Below are 24,972 nucleotides of genomic sequence, written 5' to 3' on the forward strand. Positions count from 1 at the left end.
CTCACTTTTCAGCAACTCTGCACTGAGGCTCACTGTCTGATTAAATGCAGTAAGAAGGAATGCTTGCAGCAGTACATTTCCTTGGGAATGTAAGCTGCTTCATCCCAGGTGTGGTAAGCTCTCGTTTCTTAGCCGCCAAAGGATAATCATTATACCAGCAACAGTTCTTGCTGAACACCTTGCAGCCCACTTTACAACAGTGACGGCATCCTCTTTTTACTGGCTACCTTTCAAAAGCATAAATGTCGAGTTTGACACCTCTCTATGCTTCACCCTCCACACCCCACCGAGCTGAATTATATGATGAACCTTACACTGGCTAGGAACTTTCTTGGGCTCTTAACTCGTCGTAGATTATGGCTCGAGGCCCTGATCTGATTCACTATCAGATAATCCAACATCTCAATGTTTCTGGAAGAGTTCATCTACTCAGTATCTTGAACCACATTTGGGTAGATGGTGTCTTCCTTTCCCAGTGGTGAGATAGTGTCATTGTATCAACCCTTAAGCCATGCAAAAACCCAATGTCTATGCTACTGACTGATTATCCTTATAAACCTGCAAACTGCTTTAAAGTGTGGTTAACCTGCTAGTTATGGTGGGTCTTTGAATCCCACTTTTGTCTGCTTACCAGTGTGGTTTGTGGGAGAGATTACCCACAACCAACCATCTGGTTAGGTTGGAAACAGCAATCAGATGGGCATTTTGAAAATGCTAACACCTTGTTGTGGTCTTCTGACCTGCAAACGGAATATTACATGGCTAGGCATCATCATATTTTTCTTACCGACCATGACTATGGCTGTCAAGGATCTCTACAGATTTTTCTTTGTCAGTTTTTATCACATTGGTTATTTTGGGTTAGAGTTGGTACATCACTCAGCTCCCCATGGGTCTAATAAAACAATGTCTCACAGGTGTCTGTGCTGAGTGCTGCACTCTTCCAAATCTCCGTCAAAGGGCTATAGATCTTGGTCGGAACTCTGGTCGCCCCCACACTGTATGTTGACAACTTTTGCGTTTAGTGTAGCTCCCACTTAGTAGCCTTTGCTCAATGACATCTCTGAGGAGCTATCTGGAGGACCTCCACCTCCAGTTCTGTCTTGTGAAAATGCGAGTCATGCATTTCTGTCATCATACTACAGATCATCCTAACCAAAATCTCTACTTGGTCACCTAGCACTTGGACATTGTTTCACAGTTCTGTTATCTGGGATTCCTCTTTGATAAAAAGCTGATGTGGCTGCCCCATATTTGTCTACCGAAGAGCAACTGCATGTGGAAACTTGATGCCCGCTGCTTTTTTGGCCCATGCTTCTTTGGGTGCGGATTGCACTATTCTAATCCATATTGTCCAGGCCCTGTGTAGTCACAGTTAGACTGTGGTTGCCAGATTTGCTTGACAGCACCTTCAGCTTTGAAATTATCATTATGAAGAAAGACTGGTCACTGGTGCCTTCTGCACCAGACCCATAGGCTGTTTTCTTGCTGAAGTGGCGATCTTCCCCTCTTCACTTCTGATGGTACCAGCTCTTGTTCACGTATGCAATCACCATCCAACAATTTCCTAACCATCCAACTTACCACATTCTTTTTGTGTATGAGGGGCATTGATCTCCTGAAACCCACCCACGGGTGGAGTTACCAGTTGGAATTGGCCTCAAGTCCCTCTGCTAGGACATCTTTAGGATCAGCTCTGCATGTTCTCTTGGACACCTCTCCTTGGTTAGGAACCAGCTTGTGAATTAGCATTGATTTATTTCAAGGTCCTGAAGTTTCAGTTGCTGCCATGACCATTTGGCGTCTGTTTCTTTCAGTTCTTTATGAGGACCAGAGTACTAGTGTAATTTACACTGATGGCTCTAAAACTGTGGATGGGGGACTGATGGAATAAGCTTTTAAATCTCCTGCCGTTTAAGACCAACAATTGTTGCCAGGAACACACAGTGTTTTTACGGTGGAGCTGATAGCTATCAACAGAGCCCTAAATTTTATTAAACACACTTACCTTAAAAGTGTTTTAATTCATAGTGACTAAATAAGTGGTCTCCGTGTCATTGATTGAGATTACTCTTGTCACCCTGTGGTATTTGCTATCCATAACCTCCTTGCTGATCTTAGTTGTACTGCTTGCTCAGGTGTGTCTCTCTGGGCCCCAAGTCATGTGGGTATCCTAGGGAATGAATTGCCGATTTTACCTTTCTGTAAATTATTTCTCAGCTCTGGCATCAGTTTTACCATCATTACATTGGTTGGTACTCCCATAATTGGTTCAAATTGCTGACAGAAGTCACTAACTCCAGATGAACTATCTCTTGCACAAGGAACTGATGACTCCGATGTTCATTCCCTTAACTGCCAACCCACTTACAACTAAACAGGACTATTAATTTTTTTTTTAAAAAAAGTCTTTTCCTACTGAGGCACTCACTGTGAAGTAAGTACATATCTCACAAGTGACATGTTACCATCAAAAAATGATCAAAGAATCAGTGAACTCAAGGAACATTTTATATTTTTAGGACTAGAAATTGATGGAGAAACTTTCTTGCATGTAACTTTTTCTGGATTTTGATCAGAAACAGAGGGTGGCTTTGTGCACTTACAATCAATCTGCACTGACTGTCAAATAGGAAAGCATATTTATCTTGCCTATTATCAATCTGCTATGTTGTGGACAACTGTCTGCGAACCAGAAAGATACAATCTGAATGATTTGTGAGTTCAGTTCACAAAACTTGTGCTGGCTGTTATTAAAGTTTCCAAGAATTATAACTCTGCTGTGTCAGTATATTGTTTCCTTGTGGAGTTTGTGATTAAAATAAGAGGCTCATTCTAAAGGAACTCAAACGTTAAACAAAAAAGTAATAACATTTCAAAACAAACCACTAAGCTTTAATGGGCCCATGTCTAAGGCAATATCTTAAAAGAGGTTTGTAACAGCTGGAACTAATGGGCTTCCCATTACAACACCATCCATTTGATTATAATACTGGCCATTACCACAGTAAATAAAATGATGTAACTGTGTGTGCCGAACTATTTAGGCACTGTGGTAACTATTCTTTTCTAATTCCATCAAAGAATGAAACAATCTCACAGAAATTTAAGTCCAGCTAAAAGCCTATATCAAACCAAGAAAGTTGCTTTATAGAACATTGTAAGACAATACCCAAAAAACTATAAAAGTACAGAGAGAACAGTGATTTGTTTTGTGTGACAGTTTAAGCAAATTGAGTGCCTGAGCCCACACTGTGCTAAAACTAAAGCTTCTGTCTCTGGTAATTGAAATAATTTGCTGCCGTACATCCCATTCACAGTTGCTGAAATCCAAACAGCAAACAATGGAATTTGCTCATGACACATAACAGCCAATTTGTGAAGTTATCTAAATGTTGCAGAAGTAAAATATATAATAGCAAACCCATGAATCTGGAAATCATCAGTTTAAACTAGAAAATGTGAAATATCAAGATTGAAATCATTGCTGTAATTTTGAATATTTCTTTCCTCAGTCAGCTAATAAAAACAAACACGTAACCATGATTTCAGTCTGTTGACCAAGCAGTACCTCAACTATGTAGTGAGTTTTCGCCTTTGATTTGTTGGGGAAAAACATGGAATAGAAATTGTTTATACAGCTCATTTGAGTGTAAGCCTGTTCTGTGTTTTCATATGAAAGTAATCCTTGTTTCTTGTTCAATAATATATATGAAAATTAATATTTAATACTAATAAATCTTCATGAGACTTACACAGATATATGCATTTGTAGATGGAAATAGAAAGGCCACAATTTTAATTCATTTAAATGTTTTGTAGTGTGCCCTCTTTGGATTACCTCATTTATCGTTATTGCAATCATCTCTTCGAGTTAAAGGTTTCTTCTGTCATACTTAAAATGCACTATTATCAGCCTCGTGACTCAAAAACTTTCTATAAAAGAATAATAGGCATATAGTATTTTCTCTATTGCATCACTTTTTAAGAATTCTTAAAATACTGCGGCCATTCATGAATAATATCACATACAACACTTGTGTAATATTGTCTTTCTACAATATTTATTATTTAACTCACCACTTTTCTTCTGTTAGGGTGAACAGCCATAAACTGCTGCATATATGCAGAAGGCACTGGAGTGGAGTAAAATTCGTTATGGAGAAAAATTCCTTGTCGGTTCAGTTCTTGTAGTGCTGTGCACTTTAGACAGCTAAAGTAGGCCTTCATTCATTTCTGATAATACTGTGCCAATAAGTCATTAACAATAGAGCAATACCTGTTGCGTAGAATAAAGTGTCATTTGTTGTTGTTGTTGTTGTTGTTGTTGTTGTTGTTGTTGTTGTCGTCGTCGTCGTCTTCAGTCCAGAGAATGGTTTGATGCAACTCTCTGTGCTACTCTATCCTGTGCTAGCTTCTTCATCTCTCCGCCTCATCTCAAGTTTGACATATGTTTCTCAACAACCTCCAATCTAGCCTGTTTATGAAACTTCCTGGCAGATTAAAACTGTGTGCCCGACCGAGACTCGAACTCGGGACCTTTGCCTTTCGCGGGCAAGTGCTCTACCAACTGAGCTACCGAAGCACGACTCACGACCGGTACTCACAACTTTACTTCTGCCAGTACCTCGTCTCCTACCTTCCAAACTTTACAGAAGCTCTCCTGCGAACGGTCGGGCACACAGTTTTAATCTGCCAGGAAGTTTCATATCAGCGCACACTCCGCTGCAGAGTGAAAATCTCATTCTAGCCTGTTTATGTTTGGCTGTTAGAGTAGATTTCTGCAGTCGTTTCTTGAATACCAGATGTTTGTCATTTGACCACATTTGTCATACAACTTCGGCATTTACTGGCAACTGTAAATCAGTTTCAAGTTGAGAAGAATATCTATGCCTCAGATAATTTTCTACTTTGCCCATATTTTCCGTTCTGTCCATATTGTGCACTCTGTCTACTGAAATAAGAAATCGTTGCACTTGAATGGTTCAACTTGTTGCCTATTTGATGATTAGATTGCCCCATTTCCTTCTACACACCAATTTTTCCTTTTTCATCACACAATAACTGTTTTCTGCATTGTAGTGTCACGATCGTGGTTGATGTACCCAGTACACACTGTAACTAATGGTGTCTGTTTCCTATCTGCAGGAAAGGTACAATGAGCCGACTGCCTTTATACAGAGTTTCACCCACTACCACCTGAATCGTTGATGTCTTGTTGTATAACAATCTACTGACGTCAAATGCAGTACCATTTGTCAGTATATTGAATCTCATACGAGTACATATACATTGTGCACAAGTATACCAAATGAAAATGTTAATTTTCCTACAAATATTCTTGCCTTCCACTACTGTAGCCTGCTGACAATGCAGGAATCGCACTGCTGGTGCCTTCACTGTAACCTCCCCATGTGTGCTGATGAGTAGATGCCTGTTCAATCTAGGGCACTGGTACTCTAGGCAGTGGCTACTATGCCACGTAGTCATTTCTGCAGCAGAGTGGTACCTGTGGAGAGAGCCTCCAATTGGAGTGAGTGGCTCCTGTGTAGATGACATGCAGTGAAACTGATCAACTTGTCCACACTGGTGATTGTGCCAACAGTCTTCCCACCACACCAGATAGAAAGATTTTAATGCAGAAACTTAGTCTCATGGTGTTTTCATCTTTGGCCATGCCATGGGATGAGTTGGACAAGGAGAAATGCAGGTGTATAGTTTGTCCAGTTGTTGGTATGCTCCAGAACAGACAGGTGATCTTTTGCAAGAACGAAGCGACAGGATTTTGTTGAACACATTGAGGATAGGTTCAGGGAAGTTGCTGCAATAGAAAAAATGAGAAACGGATCTCTGTTGAGCAAAACTTGGAATGTTATCCAATCATAGGCACTTTAGGCCAGCAACTAGCTGGGGGCTATACCATTCACCATCTCTCCTAGGTCATAGCAAGCTCAACAGGATTCAAGATGTCACTTTCTGTCAGGACCTAATGCTACAAACAGATGAACTGTGTGCTAATCTAGTGACATTGAGTACAATTTGTTTGTCACATTCAGAGAAGACCCAAGGATAATAGGGTAGACACTGGAACATTTATCTTAGCCTTCACAGAAATGTTTTACCTGAGGAAGAGAAAGTCACGATTTACAGGTTTGATGTGGAAACCTCTTTTCTACTTCTGTGAGATATTTTAGGTGGCTGAGGTGTGGAAACCTCCTCCCAGGGTGATGATGACCTTGCCATTTAGCATCCTAAAATATTTACACTGATCAGCCAGAACATTATGACCACTGACCTACTATCAGTATAAACTCATTCAGACATTAGCAATGTCACCTGGTGAGGAATGACTACTAATTGCGCGCGCGCACACACACACACACACACACACACACACACACACACACACACACACACACACACTCACTCACTCTCTCTGCATGTAGTATCAGTGAGCATGCTGTCCACGTGTAGAATGGGGAATGCGCGCGATCTGTCGGAATTTGACCGAGAGCAGATTGTGATGGCCTGGAGGCTCGGGGCGAACATTAAGGAAACTGCACAACTCGTGGGGTGTCCAAGGAGTGTCTTCGACACATGGCAGAACCAAGGTGAAACCATGTCCAGACGTCATGAGGTTGGGCGGCTACTCCTCATTACAGATTTTGGACATCGTAGGCTGGGCAGATTGGTAGAACAGGACAGGTAGAAAACTGTGGTGGAACTAACATCAGACTTTAAAGCTGAACAGAGTACAAGTGTGTCTGAACACACTGTGCACAAAACACTCTAACGATGGGCCTGCACAGCCAACGACCCATGCGTGTACCAATGTTAACACCACATCATCTGCATCTATGAATGAAATGGGCATTGGACCATCGGTACTGGACATTGCCCCTTTGCAGAGCGTTGCATGATCTGATGAACCCTGATACCTCCATCATGCCTATGGGAGCGCAAAAAACCATCAGCTTCAAGGGGAAGAGCTCCTGATGCCTATACTGTGGGATGGAGAGAAGCTGACGTCAGCTCCATTATGCTCTGGGAACGTTCTCATGGGTATCCTTGGGTCCAGTGTAGCTCATGCAAGGTACCGTGATGATCAAGGAATATCATCTACTAGTTACAGACCACATACACCCTGTCGTGACAGTCATGTTTCCTGAAGGCAGTGGCAGTTTTCCACAAGATAATGTGCCACACCACAAGGCCAGGAGTGTGATGGAGTTGTTTGAGGAACACAGTAGCCAGTGCCAATTGATTTGTTGGCCCCTCAACTCGTCAGATCTGAGCCTGACTGACCACATCTGGGATGTGATTGAATGTGGTGTCAGAGTTCATGTGCCCCTCTCTGGAATTTATGGGAATTAGGTGACTTTTGTGTGCAAATGTGGCACCAACTCCCTCCAGTGACCTACATACCAAGCCTCATTGCTTCCACGCCATGAAGCATTGCCAATGCTTTTTTTCCAAAGTTGGACATTGGCTGTTAGGTAGTGGGTCAGAATGGTCTGGCTGATCGGTGTATCTTCTTCTTCTTCTTCTTCTTACATGTCCTTCCACTGTACTAATGAGACTACTTCTGGGATGTCAGGAGGACAAAGCATGAGGGTAGCTCATGCAAACAGCACCCTACATGTGTAAGGTGCCTCAAAGACAATGCCCCCCCCCCCCTCCCCGGTCATTCACTGACATGCCCAGAAATGCACTGGTGATAAAAGCACTTGACTGCCTGTCTTATCAAAATGCCAAGGAAAGGTTTGAGTGACACCACCCAATCAATATTGTGTCAAACTTTGGAAACAGTATCAGAATCCACATCTAGCATGATGACAATGTCTCAGCCATTCATGACCTTAGCCACTTGCCAGTTGGGGTAAGGTACAACCCCCAGGCACCAATGGTAACTACCCCACTGGTGCAGCCAGAGAGGTCTCGTCCTTCTCTGGCAGCGCCTGGGAAGAGGACAAATGCCAAGGTGCCCCTTCCCAGAATGAAACATGTCAGCAGTCTACCAGCAATCAGTGGCTGAAAGAGCCACAGACTGTGGGTCATAGAAAAGGAATGGTTCTCTTCTCTTCCATAAGTCAAGACAGGAAAATCCTTACAGAAACCAAAACCTTACCAGGAAACGACAGAAGAAACCAAAGTTAAACCAAATCCTGCTGCTCTGGTTGATCTGTGCTCCTTGCACCCACACGCTGAGGTCAAGTCTGTGATTACCAAAGAAAAATCACACACTCAGCTGAATCTCAACTCACCAGTGCAGTATTTTGTACTCCTGTTTCCCCTTCGCTGCCCCGTCAGATTCCCGTCTGATGTTTCTTCATTGGAGCTGTTATGTCTACCATTCCCAACTGGCTGAACTCTGTCAGTTAATCACTACTTACTCTGCAGTTGGTGTGGCACTTCAGGAGACATGGTTCACAGAAACCCAACTCCCAGCTATTACAGATCCTACTGTAAAAATTTCTTTAACACAGAGAAGACATCTTTAGAAGTCTGCACAGTCATATACTCTGACACTTTCAGTGAGCAGAGGCCCCTGCTGCATTAAAAGCTGTGGCTGTTTGTGTCTGCGTATCACTAATGGTAACATTATGTAATATCTGCCCGCACACAACATACAAGATGGGGCAAGTAAAAGTGGCTCAGAGAACAGAATTGCAGGGTACAAAGAAACACAATGAAGGAAAGGAAATACAGTACTAATCTGACTATAGTAGTTGTTGAAGAGACCACCATTTGTCTCTTGGCACTTTTGGGCTCTGGTCAACAAGTTGCTGTAGGCGAATTGATGCTGGACTGCTAGAATTGCTGCAGTCTCTTTCGGAATGTTTTGCTGCAGTTCTTGAAGACAATGTGGATCATTGTGATACACCTTAGACTTACGGGCTCCCTGCACAAAGTAATCGCACCTTGACAGATAAGGTGACATGGGTGGCCAGCTAGGACCGCAACCAGACTAACCTGTGCTAACAACTCTGTTAGTTGTAAAGATTGTGTAAATCTGCTCAAAAGTTTGGCCGGCTGTAGGGGCAATTGCTCAATCCTGTTGGAAGTAGCTGCAGATCTTTTCCTCCTCCATTAATGCTGCCACAAATTCACATCCAATCATACTACTCATTCTGGTCACTTTTATTTGTCCTACCCTGTATTACATCACTAGCTGGTGGAACAAGTGGGACAGATGCCTCCATCCTCTCTCCTACAGGGGGAATTTAGTGCCCACATTGCTCTGTGTGACAGCCAAACCACATCTAACAGGGGCCAAGTAATAGAGCTGTTAATTTCAGGACTGGAAGTCTGCCTACTTGACACTACATCTACTACACATTTCATTAAGGCCCATGAAACATTTTCTCGGTAATAGATACTATAGTCTGCAGCCCAGGCACTCACAATTGATCGATTGCTACATCCATGGGGCCTCTGCAACAGTGACCACTTTCCTATCACTCTCTCTTTCTCAGACCACTGTCCAATGAAACTGCCTCATTGGCCATGCCAGAAAGCCAACTGGCAAGATTAACTCCAGATCAGCTTTTGGAATCATTCAAGAGGAGGGTATTAAAGGAGTGGTACAATGATACCCTGTTCTTCAGGCTTTCCTTTTGGGAAACGTGTGTTATTGTAGTCTGAAGAAATAGCTGTTGCTATCAGAGAGCTTCAAAGGCCACTCCAGCAACACAGACACCATCCCTCTACAGAACTCCCTCCACATCTCCCTCTGCTCAATGATGGGATATTATTATTATTATTATTATTATTATTATTATTATTATTATTATTATTGTTGTTGTTGTTGTTGTTATAATGAAACCAGCAAAAGACCCTCAAATTTGACTAATTATTGACCAGACTGTCTAACAAACAGACTGTGTAAATTATTTGAAAGAATGGTCAACCACTGACTATTTCGATGCCTGGAAACTAGAGGACTTTTGTCGTAATTTCAAAGTTGGTTTTGGGATTCGAGTCCACCACAGACCAACTGATTTATGTAGAATCTGTCTGACGCTTTTGCACACCACCTGATAGCTGTGTTCTTTGACCTGCAGAAGGCATAAGATACCACTTAGTGCCATCACATTCTGAGTATTCTACAAGAGTCGGGCGTCCAGGGCTACTTACCCATTTTCATTCAGAATTTTCTATCACTTTGACTGTTTTGCATGTAGGTCAGCAACTAATATGTACAGGAAACTGGGTCCCTCAGAGATTGGTTCTGAGCATAACCTTCTTTGCCATTGCAGTCTATGGTATCATGACTGCAGTGGAACATACCATGTCACCGTCACTGTATCTGGATGAGATTTACCTGTATTACAGTTGTGCATCACAAAGTGCATCTTCAGGGAACCTTACGGAAAGTACAGAAGTGTACCTGAATCATGGATGTACATTTTCTTCTGCAAACTTGCACCATGCACTTCTGTTGATTGAGGACTGCATCTACACCCATAACTTCAACTGGTTTAAAAGTTACTTGAAGTTGTTGAAACTTTCGGATTTGTAGCCCATTTATTTGACAATAAGTTAACAAAACTTTGATTTTATCCTCCATAGACTATGGATGTGTTACATGCAGGTTGGCAGTATCGTAAGTACTGAGCTTGTTAAACCACAATGGTGTGTGGTTTGCAACTGAAGCCTTCTGTACAAAGACTGTTTGACAGCCTCCGGGTGAAAGCTGTTTCGCACCACCGAGGGTCACATGCCAGCAACTCCTGATGAACTGTACAGTCATAATCTGTCAGCTGACTACCTTTCCGCTTTATTCGACTCTGTTTCACAACCAGCAGTTCAGACCATTTACAAATCACCCAGAAACAGGTAGATCAGCTGGGATACGATTGGATGTTCCGTGCAAGGACCTTCATGTGCCCCTTCTTGTCTGTGTACTTACAAATTCCTTTCAGCACCTTCAGTGGTGTGGTCCCAGTTCTATGATTCAGATGGGACCCTTCTGGGGCCATAAGGAAATTGCTGATTCCACCAATCTCAAATGCATATTCTGTTTGTAGCAACTCCTTGAGCTGATTATCAGGTATCTCTCAAGTCTACCCCAGAAATGGTTTGGTTTTGATTCGTGAAGTTTCGTGGTGTACTGAATATTCTATGAGGTTTTGGGGTTGCTGCCGGATCATATTGACTTCCTGCCACAATACTTCGACTGGCAACCATTTAGCCATCTTCAGGTGAGTGCTTGCCATTGGACACTGCTAGCTAACAGTGTCAGGTTTGTAGCAAAAATTGGCATGGGCATGCACACTGGTGCATCCTCTATCAAAATCTGCATCTTCTGCAAATACTGTTCCATCTGTGGCATGGAAGCGCTTGCATAAAGGTAAATGTACATGTCTGCCCTCTGTCGGGCCCGGGGGTTAGAATAGGCCCGAGGTAAGTGCTAGAAGTTCGGGCATATGTCTTCCCTCTGTACTTCAAGCATCACATGTCGAGATTGTGGACGTCCACCCCATCCCAATACTCCATGTGCCCTGCCTCCCGTCTGTGTCAACTGTGGAGAGCATCATTCCCCTTGCTCACCAGATTGCAGGATTTTACTGCAAAGAAGGAAAATCATGGAATATAAGACCCTGGACCGACTGACCTACACTGAGGCCAAGAGGAAATTTGAGTGCCTACATCCTGTGGCTATGACTACCTCTTATGCTGCTGCTACAAAAACAGTTGCAGCCCCATCAGTTTCGCAAGTTCCAGTCGGCTCTCAGAGCCTGAAGACTACACCTGCCCTCTTGATGGTGGGGGGCACTTCCCTCCCTGTTGTTCCCGCACCACCTACCTCAGGAGTACTGTCTCCCCACTTCCCAGCCAGAGAAGCGTAAGTCTTCTTCAGCTCCTCTCGCTAGGAAGGGGTCCCTTGGGTCACTCCCTTCCCAGGTTTCTGCCAGTGAGAAAGATGACACCCGCCAGTGGCTGAAGTGCCCACAAGTAGCTGGTCAGAGGGCTTCATGATCTTCCTTGGTCCTGCAGACTGAATCAGTGAAGGCCTCCCAGCCAGAGAAATCCAAGGACAAGTGAGAGAAATCCCAAAAGAAGACCCCCAAGCCCAAGGGAATTGCGGTGGCACCCACACCACCGCTGCCTACAAGCTCTGCATCTGACGATGAAGTGAAGATTCTGGTGTCTGCTGAGGATCTAGATCTCACCAGACCCTCAGACACAATGGATATAACCTGTTCAGGAAGTAAGTCGGTTGCAGCAGGTGACCCTGAGGTGTAGACTGCCTCATTGAGTATTTAATGCTTTCCCAGTGACACGATCACATCATCCTCCTGTGGAATTGCAACAGTTTTTTTCATCATCTGGCTGAGCTGTGGCAACTGTTAAGCTTTACACCTGCTTTCTGCATTGCCCTCCAGGAATGGTTCCCGGCAATGCGGACCCCTGCCCTTCGTGGCTATAGGGGATATTACAAGAACCGTAGTGAATATAATAGTGTGTCAGGTGGAGTTTACATTTATGTTCTGAACTCGGCATGTAGTGAACCTGTGCCCCTTATAACTCCTCTTGAAGCTGTGGCTGTCAGGATACAGACGACGCAGGAAATAACTGTCTGCAACGTATATCTCTCTACAGATGGTGCGGTACTCGTGAATGTATTGGCTGCACTGATTGATCAATTGGCTGCACTGATTAATCAACTCCCAAAAATTTTCCTACGTCTGGGAGATTTTAACGCCCATAACCCCTTGTGGGGTTGCACCGTGCATACTGGTCATGGCAGAGATGTCGAAAATTTACTGTCCCAACTCGACCTCTGCCTCTTAAATACTGGGGCTGCCACACATTTCAGTGTGGCTCATGGTAGTTACTCAGCCATTGACTTATCAATTTGCAGCCCAGGACTTTTCCCATCTATCAACTGGAGAGCACATGATGACCTGTGTGGTAGTGACCACTTCTGTATCTTTCTGTCACTCCCCCAGCATCATTCCCACGAACGCCTACCCAGATAGGCTTTAAACAAGGCAGACTGGGTAACCTTCACCTCTGCTGTCACCATTGAATCTCCCCCATGTGGTGCCATCGATGTTGTGAATGAGCAGGTCGCTACATTGATACTTTCTGTGGTGGAAAATGAGGTCCTGCATTCTGTAGGGTGCTCCCTGCGATAACCAGTCCCTTGGTAGTCGCCAGAAGCCACTGAGGCAATTGAAGAGCATCGGCGAGCTCTACAGCAACATTAGCGGCATCCTTCCCTAGAGCACCTGATAGCCTTTAAGTGGCTCCATGCCCACGTTCACCTGCTAATAAAATGACAGAAAAGGAGTGTTGGGAGACATACATGTCAACCATTGGATGCCATACATCATCTTCCCAAGTCTGGACAAAGATGAGACGTCATTTTGGGTACCAGACCCCAACAGGTTTTCCTGGGGTTAACATCAATGGTGTGCTCTCTTCTGATGCAAACGCAATTGATGAGTACTTTTCTGAGCAGTAGGCTCGAGCATCTGCATCGGAGAACTAACCCCCAGCCTTTCGCACCCTCAAACAGCGGATGGAAAGGAAAGTCCTCTCGTTCACTACATGCCACAGTGAACCCTATAACGCCTCATTTGCAGAGTGGGAGCAGCTCAGCGGGCTTGTACATTGCGCCGACACAGCTCCTTGGCTGTCTCGGATCCACAGTCGCATGATTAAACATCTCGTGTCTGACTACAAGCGACATCTCCTCGCCATTTTCAAACGGATCTGGTGCGATAGCATCTTTCAATCGCAGTGGTGGGAGAACACTATCATTCCGGAGCTAAAACCCAGTAAAAATCAGCTTGATGTGGATAACTATTGGCCAATCAGCCTCACCAGTGTTCCCTGGATGCTGCTGGAATGTATGGTGTGTCGGTGGTTGGGTTGGGTCCTGGATTCATGTGGCCTACTGGCTCCATGTCAGGGCAGCTTCCGCCAGGGTAGCTCTATGGGTGAGTTTGTGCTTGGCTATCACACTGCCCCACCCTTTGCAGCACCTTTTCCCTCCCATGCTGCATGTCTATTCTTCTGCTTTTCTTTTTCCCCTGCCTTGGGGAACATGCCTGGAATATTTTTGGGAATGTATTCTGAATTTTAAATAGCCTGACATCAGAACAGTCCATCCACTGTTTTTTTCGTTGTCCTCTATCTCCTATCCTAACTCTGCTTTGAGGTTTGAGGTTCCTCTTTGTTTGTTCTTCTTCCCTGTGCATTCCAGAAGGCCGGCCCACATGTCTGACACATAATAGGTGACTGTGTAATGCATAATTCCCAGTTCTGGGTTGACAGGTAGGGTTCACGCGTACCCCCTGGTACAGGCCAGGCCCAGGGAGGAGTGATTGCCTGAGCTGTTACCTTCCTGTTGTGCCTAGTTGGAAGAAGCGCACCATTGGAGACCCTGGCAATCATGAGGGATTCTCTCACAATGAGCCAATCACCATCTCAGTCTATTATGTCTACTAAACGTAAACAGAATGAGAGTAAAGACTCAGATTCTTAGAGCTGCAACTCGGCTCCTCGTGGTGTCACGTACTGAAGGAGGTCAGTCCTTTGCTACGGTTAATACATTTATTATTCAGAACAGTCTGTCCACAGAATACATTCAGCCCTGTAAAATCCTGCTTTTGTTTATGCAATGGCACTTTGCTTTTGGAGACTGTTTGTGATTCTCAAGCACAGCACTTGCATGCAGTTTTGCTCCTCCACTTCTATCCATCTGAGGCCCATCAAATGCTTGGTCTTATTTTCACTCAGCTGCTCAATGGTCTGACCGAAGGAGACACCCAAACTTACCTCTCTGATCACCTCACTGCAGTGCATCGGGTGATGAAAAAGGTCGATGCATTCTTCGTGCTTACACAAGCTCTTTTTCCCACATTTGATAAAGTAGTGCTGGAATGGCTGGCGGTGAGGAAAAATAAGCTACGGTTGGTGAAACCCACCATCCAGCCGTGGTGTTCCTCCTGCCAGTCACCTAGGCGGGACGAAGTGACCCTTACACGTCTTTGCATAGGGCACTGTCCTCTTACTCATACCTTCTTACTACGGTGAGAGGAACCCCTGCTGTGTGATTCGTATGCCACATTTTAGTTGAGTGTGATTTATATCGTTCTGTCAGGGCGGAAGTTAATATTAGTGGGGATCTGCCCTAGATTTTAGCCAATGATGAGGCGAGTGTCAAGAAAGTTCTAAGGTACTGTGATGTTTCTGGGCTTCAGCCTAAGATTTTAGGTTGGAATTTTTAGTGTGTTGCCGAGTGGCTGACCACTCCTTTTTATTCTTGTAATAGGCCAGTTCCAAACGTGCTATGTGTTTCATTTTAACCCCTTCCCCTACGTTCTCTTGCAGTTCTCCTCTTTACATGCTGCTTTCCACTTTGCTACTGTTGACGTGCACACTGCCTATGTAGACTGTCACCTTTAATTTTAGTCTTATTTTTGAACTTGCTGCATTTTAGTGACACTCGTCCGTTATTGTTACTGTTCGGGTGCTAAAGACTACACTGTTGAGCGCCCATAACACCATATCCATCCATCCATCCATCCATCCATCCATCCATCCATCCATCAGAGATCAACGCAGGCTGTGAAGTCTTCACGGTCCAACCATACATTCTGAACTGGATGTGCCACTACCAGTGTCAACTTTATAACCACACTCGAATGTCCTGTCGAAACCCACCCAAATGTGTTTCTTGTGGTAGGGATGATCCCAGAATCGTGACGACTACAATATTGCCTTTGTTGTGGGTTGGCAGGAGAGCCAACACCGTATTATTAGAGGAAGCCGAAAGGCACGCGTTTTAGCTCACACAGGCTGGCGTGAGGTCTGGAACAGGACAAGGAAATTAGACTTTAGAAAAACGGACGTAGCTGGTGGAATACTTAACTTTAATCCATTAATGATGAGCGTTGCTCTTGACGGTACATGATTACAGTATCAATAGTAACTAGTACTGGCGCCTTGCTAGGTCGTAGCAAATGACGTAGCTGAAGGCTATGCTAACTATCGTCTCGGCAAATGAGAGCGTATTTTGTCAGTGAACCATCGCTAGCAAAGTCGGTTGTACAATTGGGGCGAGTGCTAGGAAGTCTCTCTAGACCTTCTGTGTGGTGGCGCTCGGTCTGCAATCACTGATAGTGGCGACATGCGGGTCCGACGTATACTGACGGACTGCGGCCGATTTAAAAGCTACCACCTAGCAAGTGTGGTGTCTGGCGGTGACACCACAGCCTTTACTATGAGGGAGCTAGACCATGCTCTGACTTCATCTTGATCTTCCAGATGATGTTCACATTCGAGTGTTGCAGCACCTTTCTCTTGCAGGCAAGCACTTTCTCCTTCATGCATGCAGTCGCATCTGGGCAGATGACAAATTTCCCAGATGCTGGCATGAAGCTACTGTCATACCCATACCTAAGCCCGGTAAGGACAAGCACCTTAAGGACGAACACTTTCCTTGTAGCTACTGCCCCATTTCTCTCAGTAGCTGTGTTTGCAAGATGATGAAACGTTTGATTCGTGCCAGACTGGTATGGTGGCTTGAGTCTCGCACCACTGCACAGTGTAAATTTCAAGTGTGCCGTTCTGCAATTGACCATCTTGTCACTTTGTCAACACGTCATGAATGGTTTTCTGTGGAAATAGCAGACTGTGACCATGTTTTGTGATTTAGAGAAATCCTGCGGCACCTGCTGGAGGACTGGTAGTCTTCGTACTCTCTACACATGGGGCTTAAGGGGCTGCCTGCCCGGTTTTCTTCAAAAAAATTTAAAAGACAGAGTTTTAAAGGTAGGTGTGGCTTGTCGGACACATTTGTTCAAGAAAAGGGCTGCCTCTGTTCTCCATCCTAAGTGTCATTCTCTTTTCTGTAGCAATCAACCCTATTACAGTGTGTCTCCTGCCGAGCATCTCTGGCTGTCGTTTTATTGATGATATTGTGATCTACTGCAGTTTATTATGGACTTGGCTCCTTTAGCGGTTTCTTCATCGATATCTTGATCGCATATACTCATGGAGCATGGACAAAGGCTTTCGATTTTCCACTGACAAAACCGTTCGTATGAATTTTTGGCAGTGCTGTTGGTTTCTTCCACTGTCTTTACATTTTGGACCTGTTTTTCTTCCGTCTGCTGGAACTACAAATTTCCTGGGGCTCATGCTTGATAGAAAACTTTCTTGGTCCTCCCACGTGTCTCACCTGGCTGCCCACTGTATCTGGTTCCTCATTGTCCTCCATGTCCTCTGTACTTCCTGGGGAGCAGATCAGACAACCCCCCTCCATTTGTACCGAGCCCTTGTCTGTTTGAATCTAGACTATGGTGTTTCTTCTATGCATCTGCATGTCATCCATCTCATGCCTTCTAAATACATTCCACCATCGTGGCATCCATTTGGCCACTGGCACCTTTTACACTAGCCTGGTTGAGTGTCACTATGTAGAAGCTGCCGAACTGCCACTGCCGTACTGCCACGAAGTTCGCCTCAACAGACATGCATGCCATTTGCCTGCTGTGCCTGGCCCCCATCTTGTGCCTGCTTCTTCAGTGACTCCTTTGACCACCAGTATTGGGCAAGTCCCTTTTCTCTTTTACCTCCTGGAGTTCACTTTCGGCTATTGCTCCAGCAGCTTAACTTCACACTACTTGCCATTTTCCAATGGGTGTGAATCCCTCATCACATAGGTTTCGTGTGGCAGCCCATGTACATCTTGGACTTAGTCACTTCGTAAGAATCCCATTCCAGATTTGATCTATTGCTGTAAGTTTCTCAAGCTTTGCATGGAACTTAGCGATAGTACCTCTGTGTACACTGATGGCTCTCAAACTGACCATGGTGGCGGGTGTGCCTTCATCGTTGGCACTGACCATTTTCGGTGTCAGCTTGTGGAACACTTCTCAGTATTTACAGCCAAGTTCTTTGCCCTGTATCATGTCACACAGTATATCTGGTGACAGGCTTTCAATTGTCATGTGCTGTGATTTTTCCCCTTCAGAGCCTGTGTGTGCTGTACATAGTCCATCCCTTAGTGCAGTGGGTCCAAGAAACCTTCCAGTTGCTCACTCTTGAGGGAGTCATTGTGATGTTTATGTGGGTCCCCCTGGTCACAGTGGTCTGATGGGAAATAGAGCTGCTGATGCTGCTGCCAAGGCTGCAGTAGTCCTACTCAGCCTGCTGGTTCTTCCATTCCTTCTGATGATATCCGTGTTGCCGTCTGTCAGCAGATGATGTCACTTTGGCATCACGGCAGGTTTTCTGTTTGTGAGAACAAGTTCTGGCGAATTAAACCTCTCCCAGAGGCTTGGCTGACCACCTCTCAATCCTCTCACTGCGAGATCATTTTTAGCTAGGTTGCGTATTGGACACTGTCATTTTAGCCATCGCCATTTGTTAAGTGGTGATCCCTGATCACTTTGTGCTCTTTGTCACCAACCTTTAACGGTTCAGCTATTCCTGACCAAATGCCTTTTTTAAACTATTTGTGTTCTAATGCATGTTTGCCATGTGGGTTATAAGACTTTCAGCAAATGATGCACAGGCTGTCGGCTGTGTTTAGCTTTATATCTGATGTAGTGATCTTTGTTTGGGACCTCTGTTGTCTCTGCGGCATATTTTGTGGACCTTTCTCCAAGACAGAGACCTTGGTCTTAGTTCTCTTCCTTCCATCAGTTTGGCTGAACGTGTAGTTGCATTTAATTCCTTTTTTGTCTTAGGGCATTCTAAGGTTCTGCTATGGGTGCGTATGACCTTGGTTGTTTTTGTGGGGAAAAAAAAAAGAAAAACTAGAATTAGAGCTCAGACTCAAACTGCAGTTCGCAGCTCTTGGTCTAGTGGGTATAGTGCCTATCATTGCTGCCTCTGGATCACGGGGTCCCAGGTTAGATTCCCGGCCAGGTTGGGGATTTTCTCTGCCTGGGGACTGGGTGTTTGTGTTGTCCTCATCATTTCATCCATCATCATCATCAGATTCAAACTGCACTTTACTAGTAACTGTGCCCAACAGACTGGGAGTCCAGGCACTGAACACATCTAAAACCACCACCCTTAGCTATAATGAAGAGCAGAAATTTAAGTCTTAGTTGGACACCAGAAAATATCTTGTCTGCATGCTACTTTACTGTAACTTCTGGAATTGTAGTAAATTAATTTTCATCCCAGGAATTATTCATGTCGTTTTTTCCATTTGAAGTATATGTTCATGGCTTTTAGTTGGAATGAATTCTGTTAGTTCTAAAGCTACTTTGGCTTCCAGGTAGATTGATGTTTGTGGCTGTGTCTTTGTGTGTGAAGATAAATATTCCACCTTTAGTTCTGTTGTAGCATCCAGTATAAAACATAACATGAGAGGTTATGTTATCAACATGATTTAAACAGTGTTTCATTTACTGAAGCAGTTCCTTATTGGCCTATGAATGTGATCAATTCAGTCTTTTTTGTAGAGAACCTATTTTATTACAGGATTTGTCTGCTTAGGTATTTGTTTAAGAAGATAGTTTGAGTAGGCAACCATTTTGGGTACACGGAGTACAGTGTACTTCATGAACAGTTTGTGCGATATGTGTCAAAGTAAAATAATTCATTGTCAGATTTTGGTGGAATTGTGATGAGAACAGATATAACACAAGCTGTGACATGGTCGCTGATTAAAACAGTTATCCAGACAGTGTAGAATGAATTTCCTTTATTTCCATCAGGCAATAAGGAATACAAATGTCTCAAAAATGAGATTGGCAGGAAGTGCGAAATGGCTAAGCTAGGATGGCTAGAGGACAAATCTAAGGATGTAGAGGCATATATCACTGGGGGTAAGATAGATACTGCCTACAGGAAAATTAAAGAGACCTTTGGAGAATATCGAGAGCTCAGATGGAAAACCAGTCCTAAGCAAAGAAGGGAAAGCAGAAAGATGGAAAGAGTATATAGAGGGTGTATACAAAAGCAATATACTTAAGGACAATGTTACGGAAATAGAAGAGGACATAGATGAAGCTGAAATAGGAGATATGATACTTAAAGGCTCCGGGAGCAGACAACATTCCGTTAGAACTACTGATAGCCTTGGAAGAACCAGCCATGACAAAACTCTACCATCTGGTGAGCAAGATGTATGAGACAGGCGAAATACCCTCAGATTTCAAGAACAACATCATAATTCCAATCCCAAAGAAAACGGGTGTCGACAGGTGTGAAAATTACCGAACTATCAGTTTAATAAGTCACTGCTGCAAAATACTAACACGAATTCTGTACAGACGAATGGAAAAACTGGCAGAAGCCAACCTCGGGGAAGATGAGTTTGGATTCCCTAGAAATGTTGGAACATGTGAGGCAATACTGACCCTATGACTCATCTCAGAAGATAGATTAAGGAAAGGCAAACCTACTATGTTTCTAGCATTCACAGGCTTAGAGAAAGCTTTTGACAATGTTGACTGAATTACTATCTTTCAAATTCTGAAGGTGGCAGGGGTAAAATACAGGGAGTGAAAGGCTATTTAGAATTTGTACAGAAACCGGATGGCGGTTATAAGAGTCAAGGGGCATGAAGGGAGTAATACAGGGTTGTAGACTATCCCCAATGTTATTCAATCTGTATATTGAACAAGCAGTAAAGGATACAAAAGAAAGATTTGGAATAGGATTTAAAGTCCAGGGAGAAGAAATAAGAACTTTTAGGTTTGATGATGACATTGTAATTCTGTCACAGACAGCAAAGGACTTGGAAGAGCAGTAGAACGGAATGGACAGTGTCTTGAAAGGAGGGTATAAGATGAACATCAACAAAAGCAAGACGAGGATAATGGAATGTAGTCGAATTAAGTCGGGTGATGCTGAGGGAATTAGATTAGGAAACGAGACACTTAAAGTAGTAAAGGAGTTTTGCTATTTGGGGAGCAAAATAACTGATGATGGTCGAAGTAGAGAGGATGTAAAATGTAGACTGGCTTTGGCAAGGAAAGCGTTTCTAAAGAAGAGAAATTTGTTTATATCGAGTATTGATTTAAGTGTCAGGAAGTCACTTCTGAAAGTATTTGTATGCAGTGTAGCCATCTATGGAAGCGAAACATGGACAATAAATAGTTTAGACAAGAAGAGAGGTGGGTAGATCATGTAACTAATGAGGAGGTACTGAATAGGATTGGGGAGAAGAGGAATTTGTGGCATAACTTGACTAAAAGAAGGGATCGGTTGGTAGCACACATTCTAAGGCATCAAAGGATCACCAATTTAGTATTAGAGGGAAGCATAGAGGGTAAAAATTGTAGAGGTCGACCAAGAGACGAATACACTAAGCTGATTCAAAAGGGTAGGGTGTATGTTGCAGTAGTCACTCAGAGATTAAGAAGAATGCGCAGGATAGTGTATTATCGAGAGCTGCGTAAAACCAGTCTCTGGACTGAAGACCAACAACAACAACAACAACAACAACAACAACAACAACATTTCCATTAGTGATCACAATACGTTTGGTCCATAGACTACCCGTTTTGGGCAGCAATGAAAGTCTTCAGATCTGTTGTAAAACTGGTAGACTAAGGACCAAACGTTTTTTGATCATTGATGGAAATAAAAGAAATTTATTCTAAAGTTGTAACACTTTGTGTCTGTAGAAGATATGTTAATTTGCCCAAACAAAAGGCAACAAAAAGCAAAAATTTCTTACCAGCTGCTTAAAGTGCTTTATATGTATCATTTCCGCAATGGTTTGAGATATTTGCAGGTGGTTGCAGCCATTGCCTGCTGAAAATTGTGTTATAGTTCCCATATTCTGGAATGACTGTGGCAGCATTGCCTGCTGAAAATTGTGTTATAGTTCCCATATTCTGGAATGACTGTGGCAGTAGCTAAGGGTGTACAGGTAAAACTCTCTTTAAGTAGGCATTTATTAGATGCTGGAACAAAGGTGTCAGCATTCATGTAGCACAGTGATACCAAGGAATGGCAGTGTGAATTGTTCCTCTGGTTCCTTCATGAACCCTGTGGTGATTAATACTTTTAATTTGTTTCTGAAGTTTCCTAAATTTTTTTTTTCTCCGTGAGGCTGTGCAATCACAGAAACTTTGATATACTAATAAATGTAGTTGAGCTTTAAGGAATGATTTCATGGCATGCTGGTATAGCATGAGACCCCAGTATATAAATAATGGTAATTTATTAGATTCTTAAGTATTTCAGACTTACTGCCACAATAACGCCATTCCAAAATTTTCCTTGATAACTTACGTTAGCATTACTTCACTGCAGCCAGGATAATAATTGGTCATTCCAGGTTTACCATGCCACAGGAGAGTCGAGGGTGTAAATGGCCACAGCCATGCACCTGCAACAGATCTTTCCTGAAAGTATTTGTCTGGAGTGTGATCATACATGAAAAAGGATAACAGAAGCTTTTGAAATGTGCTACAGAAGAATGTTGAAGGTTATGTGGGTAGATCATGTAACTAATGAAGAGACATTGAATCTGATTGGAGAGAAAAGAGCTTTTGGCATAATTTTACCAATAGGAAAGATAGATCAATGCACACTTTCTGAGGCATCAAGGAAGAGTTACTTTAAGAGCGATAAGTGGGAGGGAGGGACAGAGCGGGGACAGGGGAGTACACATGAAGAGTGAGAACAAAACTTGACTGTGAAAGCAGATTTGAGTAGATTAAGGTTGTGGTAGTTACTAGAGGTCTGCATTATTCTGATTTTTACTGGCGAGTCCCGCTCGCCCCTCTGGCTCTCGGGAGTATGCGGCCGAGTGTCTTCTTCTGCCGGCTGTGGGCAGCTGATCGTCAGCGCTCGGCCGAGTGCGCCAAACGCTCGGCCGATAGCCAGTAACCGGTGGACTCAGTGCCAGCGAGCGGTGCTTCGTCACACTCCTTGAGATCAGAGGCCACCGCTTCACATTAACCACTCACTTATTTCTTTTACAAATGTCTTTCATTGTTTACTACCAGTTCTATGACCTAAATAATACACTTGTATATGTTACATTTGATGTTTGTTAATATGTTGCAGACTACTGAAGTTTCACCTTTGAGGTTATCGTGTATTCCAGTAATTGTAACGTTAAAAGCTGTAATGTCTGTATTTAGTATTTTGTTCCGTTCGGTAGACAAACGGGAACACAGTAGTCTAGTCATGGACTATGTGTAGCCTATCTCCAAACTCGGCCACGTGTACTTTGTACTAATATTGAATGCAGGATCGAGAAGGAATGACGGAGTTAAAAGTAATACTCACGAAATTTTGTTGCACAAACGTTAATTTCTGAACAAATTATGACCTGTAAATAACGTTTTTCGTCATTGGTGCTCCCTGATACACAGGCGTCATTTGTGTTCCTGGAGCTATTACTACAGCTGGCGGTTTGAACTCCTTCCTGTGAAGTCAGTGAAAGTGGAAGCATACATTTTTAGAGTTTGAGGAATGTTTCCTTCCTTGTGATTATGTGGTATGTTGTGAACACTTACGTAATTGTGATGGATCAATAAGAGATTATCCACCTTGTCTGATTCCAGGCCCGATCTTTTGCTGGACAGCAGGTGACTGGCCTGGCTAAAATTTCTCTCGCTGGCAGCACTAGTGGCAGGAATACAGAGAACTCTTCTGGCTTCTACTGACAGCCTTGGAAATAACCCCGTGTGCATTTTCCACCACTGCAAAATTTGGCCTTCGGCACAGCTGCAGTTTCTTCTAAAAATGTCTCTTGAAATGTGTGACGAAGCGCAGTCATCAAGCAGTGATCAAAGCAAGGCAAACGGTCGTAAGATTCAAGTGCCTTCTTCATATTAGCTCCTTGGTCGGTGACGAGGTAACATTTTGTAAGATCATTCTTGTTAATCCCTAACTCAAGCATCCGCCCTTCGATTTCATGCCGTATGTTCTTTCCTGTCTTAGGTTTGTCCGGAAACTCGGTTGTTATCAAAACAAGCATTTCTAGCTGCCACTCATCATTCACATAATGCGACGTCACAGTAAAAAAATTTCTCTTCTTGTAATTATAAGACCACAGATCAGCGTCTAAAGTGCACATTGTGTTCTTCAAGGCACACATTAGCTTGGGCACCATTGTCACCCGTATTTTGTCTGCCTTTTCTTTAATATGCCGCGATACAGTGGTAGGGTGCAGAAGAACATCTTCTATACTGACTTTGCCGTAAGTGGCGCCAACATTGATGAGCTCCTGTAAATAATTCTTGAAGCCAATCTTACTACAAGTATTTAACGGTAGCAAATCTATTCCACTCATATCGACCAACCTATCAACAACAACTTTCTTTATGCTAATTGGCCAGTGGACTTTTGCTCCGCATTTACTTTTGCAGTGCCGAATCATACCTGTTGTGCTTGACTGATATGAAAATATGGTATCACATGTGGTACATTGCACGAAACCAGCAGAAGCCTGTGTGACAGGATCCACTACAAGTGCAAACGATTTCCAAGCTTCACTTTTCGCCTCCCCTTCCGACATGTCTTTCTTATTCAGGACTAATGAGCCGCTCCTAATTCTCTCCATAATACTTCTCTTCGTTTCATGAATGGAAAGTTTACGACCTATACTTGGTTTATCCATAACACTGTCTGCGCTGCTCAAAGCCAGGTCGTCAACTGCGTTTACACACGGTTTCTAATGCGATTCGGCACTGTAGAGCATGCGGCGGTTGTACTGTCACCGGCCGAGATTATGAGTACGCCCGAGCACCTGGCAGTGCTCGACAGTCCAGCCGATAATCGAGAGGTGGAGGACAACTGGCCACATGGTGCATTAGACAGCCACAGCCGTATCGCAGCGTAGGCCTTTCCCAGCCGTCGAGCAGCGGCACAAAATGGAAAATGCTCAAGCGGTTGTTTTCATTGAAATGCAGAGCTCTAGTAGTTACACAAGAATGTTGAGACTTGAACAGAATAGTTCAGTGTGGAGAGCTGCATCAAAATAGTCTTTGCACTTAGGAGATCTCCGCAACTTTCATGACTGTGTTA

General features: G+C 43.6%; 1 protein-coding gene across 3 annotated transcripts in view; it reads left to right on the forward strand.

Moving 5' to 3' along the window:
* Nucleotides 1–24,972, forward strand: part of LOC126188902 (microcephalin) — a 278,114-nt gene that overhangs the window by 11,523 nt on the left and 241,619 nt on the right. The window lies entirely within an intron of this gene.

This window comes from Schistocerca cancellata, chromosome 5 (assembly GCF_023864275.1).
Source record: "Schistocerca cancellata isolate TAMUIC-IGC-003103 chromosome 5, iqSchCanc2.1, whole genome shotgun sequence".
In the NCBI taxonomy this organism is placed as follows: domain Eukaryota; kingdom Metazoa; phylum Arthropoda; class Insecta; order Orthoptera; family Acrididae; genus Schistocerca; species Schistocerca cancellata.